We start from the raw sequence: 7,390 nt of genomic DNA, 5'->3' as shown, positions 1-7,390 counted from the left end.
AATTGTATTTATGTTGTTTTAATCTATGCTTTATTAAATTTTATTTCTGTTGTTTTATCCTATGCTTTATTAAATTGTATTTATGTTGTTTTATCCTATGCTTTATTAAATTGTATTTATGTTGTTTTAACCTATGCTTTATTAAATTGTATTTATGTTGTTTTATCCTATGCTTTATTAAATTGTATTTATGTTGTTTTAACCTATGCTTTATTAAATTGTATTCATGTTGTTTTATCTTATGCTTTACTAAATTGTATTTAGGTTGTTTTAACCTATGCTTTATTAAATTTTATTTATGTTGTTTTATCCTATGCTTTATTAAATTGTATGTATGTGGTTTTATCCTATGCTTTATTAAAAAATAGTTATGTTGTTTTATCCTATGCTTTATTAAATTGTATTTATGTTGTTTTATCCTACGCTTTATTAAATTGTATTTATGTTGTTTTAACCTATGCTTTATTAAATTTTATTTATGTTGTTTTATCCTATGCTTTATTAAATTGTATTTATGTTGTTTTATCCTATGCTTTATTAAATTGTATTTATGTTGTTTTAACCTATGCTTTATTAAATTGTATTTATGTTGTTTTAACCTATGCTTTATTAAATTGTATTTATGTTGTTTTAACCTATGCTTTATTAAATTGTATTCATGTTGTTTTTTCTTATGCTTTATTAAATTGTATTCATGTTGTTTTATCCTATGCTTTATTAAATTGTATTTATGTTGTTTTATCCTATGCTTTATTACATTGAATTTATGTTGTTTTATCCCATGTTTTATTAAATTGTATTTATGTTGTTTTATCCTATGCTTTATTAAATTGTATTTATGTTGTTTTAACCTATGCTTTATTAAATTGTTTTCATGTTGTTTTATTTTATGCTTTATTAAATTGTATTTATGTTGTTTTAACCTATGCTTTATTAAATTTTATTTATGTTGTTTTATCCTATGCTTTATTAAATTGTATTTATGTGGTTTTATCCTATGCTTTATTAAAAAGTATTTATGTTGTTTTATCCTATGCTTTATGAAATTGTATTTATGTTGTTTTATCCTATGATTTATTAAATTGTATTTATGTTGTTTTAACCTATGCTTTATTAAATTTTATTTATGTTGTTTTATCCTATGCTTTATTAAATTGTATTTATGTTGTTTTAACCTATGCTTTATTAAATTGTATTTATGTTGTTTTAATCTATGCTTTATTAAATTGTATTTGTGTTGTTTTAACCTATGCTTTATTAAATTGTATTCATGTTGTTTTATCTTATGCTTTATTAAATTGTATTCATGTTGTTTTATCCTATGCTTTATTAAATTGTATTCATGTTGTTTTATCCTATGCTTTATTAAATTGTATTTATGTTGTTTTATCCTATGCTTTATTAAATTGAATTTATGTTGTTTTATCCTATGCTTTATTAAATTGAATTTATGTTGTTTTATCCTATGCTTTATTAAATTGTATTTAATTTGTTTTATCCTATGCTTTATTAAATTGTATTTAATTTGTTTTATCCTATGCCTTATTAAATTGTATTTATGTTGTTTTATCCTATGTTTTATTAAATTGTATTTATGTTGTTTTATCCTATGCTTTATTAAATTTTATTTATGTTGTTTTATCCTATGCTTTATTAAATTGTATTTATGTTGTTTTATCCTATGCTTTATTAAATTGTATTTATGTTGTTTTATCCTATGCTTTATTAAATTGTATTTATGTTGTTTTATCCTATGCTTTATTAAATTGTATTTATGTTGTTTTATCCTATGCTTTATTAAATTGTATTTATGTTGTTTTATCCTATGCTTTATTAAATTGTATTTATGTTGTTTTATCCTATGCTTTATTAAATTGTATTTATGTTGTTTTATCCTATGCTTTATTAAATTGTATTTATGTTGTTTTATCCTGTGCTTTATTAAATTGTATTTATGTGGTTTTATCCTATGCTTTATTAAAAAGTATTTATGTTGTTTTATCCTATGCTTTATTAAATTGTATTTATGTGGTTTTATCCGATGCTTTATTAAATTGTATTTATGTTGTTTTAACCTATGCTTTATTAAATTTTATTTATGTTGTTTTACCCTATGCTTTATTAAATTGTATTTATGTGGTTTTATCCTATGCTTTATTAAAAAGTATTTATGTTGTTTTATCCTATGCTTTATTAAATTGTATTTATGTTGTTTTATCCTATGCTTTATTGAATTGTATTTATGTTGTTTTAACCTATGCTTTATTAAATTTTATTTATGTTGTTTTATCCTATGCTTTATTAAATTGTATTTATGTTGTTTTATCCTATGCTTTATTAAATTGTATTTATGTAGTTTTATCCTTTGCTTTATTAAAAAATATTTATGTTGTTTTATCCTATGCTTTATTAAATTGTATTTATGTTGTTTTATCCTACGCTTTATTAAATTGTATTTATGTTGTTTTAACCTATGCTTTATTAAATTTTATTTATGTTGTTTTATCCTATGCTTTATTAAATTGTATTTATGTTGTTTTAATCTATGCTTTATTAAATTTTATTTCTGTTGTTTTATCCTATGCTTTATTAAATTGTATTTATGTTGTTTTATCCTATGCTTTATTAAATTGTATTTATGTTGTTTTAACCTATGCTTTATTAAATTGTATTTATGTTGTTTTATCCTATGCTTTATTAAATTGTATTTATGTTGTTTTAACCTATGCTTTATTAAATTGTATTCATGTTGTTTTACCTTATGCTTTACTAAATTGTATTTAGGTTGTTTTAACCTATGCTTTATTAAATTTTATTTATGTTGTTTTATCCTATGCTTTATTAAATTGTATGTATGTGGTTTTATCCTATGCTTTATTAAAAAATAGTTATGTTGTTTTATCCTATGCTTTATTAAATTGTATTTATGTTGTTTTATCCTACGCTTTATTAAATTGTATTTATGTTGTTTTAACCTATGCTTTATTAAATTGTATGTATGTGGTTTTATCCTATGCTTTATTAAAAAATAGTTATGTTGTTTTATCCTATGCTTTATTAAATTGTATTTATGTTGTTTTATCCTACGCTTTATTAAATTGTATTTATGTTGTTTTAACCTATGCTTTATTAAATTTTATTTATGTTGTTTTATCCTATGCTTTATTAAATTGTATTTATGTTGTTTTATCCTATGCTTTATTAAATTGTATTTATGTTGTTTTAACCTATGCTTTATTAAATTGTATTTATGTTGTTTTAACCTATGCTTTATTAAATTGTATTTATGTTGTTTTAACCTATGCTTTATTAAATTGTATTCATGTTGTTTTTTCTTATGCTTTATTAAATTGTATTCATGTTGTTTTATCCTATGCTTTATTAAATTGTATTTATGTTGTTTTATCCTATGCTTTATTAAATTGAATTTATGTTGTTTTATCCCATGTTTTATTAAATTGTATTTATGTTGTTTTATCCTATGCTTTATTAAATTGTATTTATGTTGTTTTAACCTATGCTTTATTAAATTGTTTTCATGTTGTTTTATTTTATGCTTTATTAAATTGTATTTATGTTGTTTTAACCTATGCTTTATTAAATTTTATTTATGTTGTTTTATCCTATGCTTTATTAAATTGTATTTATGTGGTTTTATCCTATGCTTTATTAAAAAGTATTTATGTTGTTTTATCCTATGCTTTATGAAATTGTATTTATGTTGTTTTATCCTATGATTTATTAAATTGTATTTATGTTGTTTTAACCTATGCTTTATTAAATTTTATTTATGTTGTTTTATCCTATGCTTTATTAAATTGTATTTATGTTGTTTTATCCTATGCTTTATTAAAATGTATTTATGTAGTTTTATCCAATGCTTTCTTAAATTGTATTTATGTTGTTTTAACCTATGCTTTAGTAAATTGTATTCATGTTGTTTTATCTTATGCTTTACTAAATTAAATTCATGTTGTTTTATCTTATGCTTTATTAAATTGTATTTATGTTGTTTTAACATATGCTTTATTAAATTGTATTTATGTTGTTTTGTCCTATGCTTTATTAAATTGTATTTATGTTGTTTATCCTATGTTTCATTAAATTGTATTTATGTTGTTTTATCCTATGCTTTATTAAATTGTATTTATGTTGTTTTGTCCTATGCTTTATTAAATTGTATTTATGTTGTTTTATCCTATGCTTTATTAAATTGTATTTCTGTGGTTTTATCCTATGCTTTATTAAATTGTATTTATGTTGTTTTAAACTATGCTTTATTAAATTGTATTTATGTTGTTTTATCCTATGCTTTATTAAATTGTATTTATGTTGTTTTAACCTATGCTTTATTAAATTGTATTTATGTTGTTTTATCCTATGCTTTATTAAATTGTATTTATGTTGTTTTAACCTATGCTTTATTAAATTGTATTCATGTTGTTTTATCTTATGCTTTACTAAATTGTATTTAGGTTGTTTTAACCTATGCTTTATTAAATTTTATTTATGTTGTTTTATCCTATGCTTTATTAAATTGTATGTATGTGGTTTTATCCTATGCTTTATTAAATTGTATTTATGTTGTTTTAACCTATGCTTTATTAAATTGTATTTATGTTGTTTTAACCTATGCTTTATTAAATTGTATTCATGTTGTTTTTTCTTATGCTTTATTAAATTGTATTCATGTTGTTTTATCCTATGCTTTATTAAATTGTATTTATGTTGTTTTATCCTATGCTTTATTAAATTGAATTTATGTTGTTTTATCCCATGTTTTATTAAATTGTATTTACGTTGTTTTATCCTATGCTTTATTAAATTTTATGTATGTTGTTTTATCCTATGCTTTATTAAATTTTATTTATGTTGTTTTATCCTGTGCTTTATTAAATTGTATTTATGTTGTTTTATCCTATGATTTATTAAATTGTATTTATGTTGTTTTATCCTATGCTTTATTAAATTGGTTTTATGTTGTTTTATCCTATGCTTTATTAAATTGTATTTATGTTGTTTTATCCTATGCTTTATTAAATTGTATTTATGTTGTTTTATCCTGTGCTTTATTAAATTGTATTTATGTGGTTTTATCCTATGCTTTATTAAAAAGTATTTATGTTGTTTTATCCTATGCTTTATTAAATTGTATTTATGTTGTTTTATCCTATGCTTTATTAAATTTTATTTATGTTGTTTTAACCTATGCTTTATTAAATTTCATTTATGTTGTTTTATCCTATGCTTTATTAAATTGTATTTATGTGGTTTTATCCTATGCTTTATTAAAAAGTATTTATGTTGTTTTATCCTATGCTTTATTAAATTGTATTTATGTTGTTTTATCCTATGCTTTGTTAAATTGTATTTATGTTGTTTTAACCTATGCTTTATTAAATTTTATTTATGTTGTTTTATCCTATGCTTTATTAAATTGTATTTATGTTGTTTTATCCTATGCTTTATTAAAATGTATTTATGTAGTTTTATCCTATGCTTTCTTAAATTGTATTTATGTTGTTTTAACCTATGCTTTATTAAATTGTATTCATGTTGTTTTATCTTATGCTTTACTAAATTATATTCATGTTGTTTTATCTTATGCTTTATTAAATTGTATTTATGTTGTTTTAACATATGCTTTATTAAATTGTATTTATGTTGTTTTGTCCTATGCTTTATTAAATTGTATTTATGTTGTTTATCCTATGTTTCATTAAATTGTATTTATGTTGTTTTATCCTATGCTTTATTAAATTGTATTTATGTTGTTTTGTCCTATGCTTTATTAAATTGTATTTATGTTGTTTTATCCTATGCTTTATTAAATTGTATTTCTGTGGTTTTATCCTATGCTTTATTAAATTGTATTTATGTTGTTTTAAACTATGCTTTATTAAATTGTATTTATGTTGTTTTGTCCTACGCTTTATTAAATTGTATTTATGTTGTTTTAACCTATGCTTTATTAAATTTTATTTATGTTGTTTTATCCTATGCTTTATTAAATTGTATTTATGTTGTTTTATCCTATGCTTTATTAAATTTTATTTATGTTGTTTTATCCTATGCTTTATTAAATTGTATTTATGTTGTTTTATCCTATGCTTTATTAAAATGTATTTATGTAGTTTTATCCTATGCTTTCTTAAATTGTATTTATGTTGTTTTAACCTATGCTTTATTAAATTGTATTCATGTTGTTTTATCTTATGCTTTACTAAATTATATTCATGTTGTTTTATCTTATGCTTTATTAAATTGTATTTATGTTGTTTTAATATATGCTTTATTAAATTGTATTTATGTTGTTTTGTCCTATGCTTTATTAAATTGTATTTATGTTGTTTATCCTATGTTTCATTAAATTGTATTTATGTTGTTTTATCCTATGCTTTATTAAATTGTATTTATGTTGTTTTGTCCTATGCTTTATTAAATTGTATTTATGTTGTTTTATCCTATGCTTTATTAAATTGTATTTCTGTGGTTTTATCCTATGCTTTATTAAATTGTATTTATGTTGTTTTAAACTATGCTTTATTAAATTGTATTTATGTTGTTTTGTCCTACGCTTTATTAAATTGTATTTATGTTGTTTTAACCTATGCTTTATTAAATTTTATTTATGTTGTTTTATCCTATGCTTTATTAAATTGTATTTATGTGGTTTTATCCTATGCTTTATTAAAAAATATTTATGTTGTTTTATCCTATGCTTTATTAAATTGTATTTATGTTGTTTTAACCTATGTTTTATTAAATTTTATTTATGTTGTTTTAACCTATGCTTTATTAAATTGTATTTATGTTGTTTTATCCTATGCTTTATTAAATTGTATTTATGTTGTTTTAACCTATGCTTTATTAAATTGTATTTATGTTGTTTTAATCTATGCTTTATTAAATTGTATTTGTGTTGTTTTAACCTATGCTTTATTAAATTGTATTCATGTTGTTTTATCTTATGCTTTATTAAATTGTATTCATGTTGTTTTATCCTATGCTTTATTAAATTGTATTTATGTTGTTTTATCCTATGCTTTATTAAATTGAATTTATGTTGTTTTATCCTATGCTTTATTAAATTGAATTTATGTTGTTTTAAACTATGCTTTATTAAATTGTATTTAATTTGTTTTATCCTATGCTTTATTAAATTGTATTTAATTTGTTTTATCCTATGCCTTATTAAATTGTATTTATGTTGTTTTATCCTATGTTTTATTAAATTGTATTTATGTTGTTTTATCCTATGCTTTATTAAATTTTATTTATGTTGTTTTATCCTATGCTTTATTAAATTGTATTTATGTTGTTTTATCCTATGCTTTATTAAATTGTATTTATGTTGTTTTATCCTATGCTTTATTAAATTGTATTTATG

The sequence above is a fragment of the Phyllobates terribilis genome, unplaced genomic scaffold (genome assembly GCF_046119375.1).
Source record: "Phyllobates terribilis strain yellow unplaced genomic scaffold, ASM4611937v1 Scaffold_20__1_contigs__length_20440879, whole genome shotgun sequence".
Classification (NCBI taxonomy): Eukaryota; Metazoa; Chordata; class Amphibia; order Anura; family Dendrobatidae; genus Phyllobates; species Phyllobates terribilis.
Note: the sequence above shows the minus strand (reverse complement) of the source record.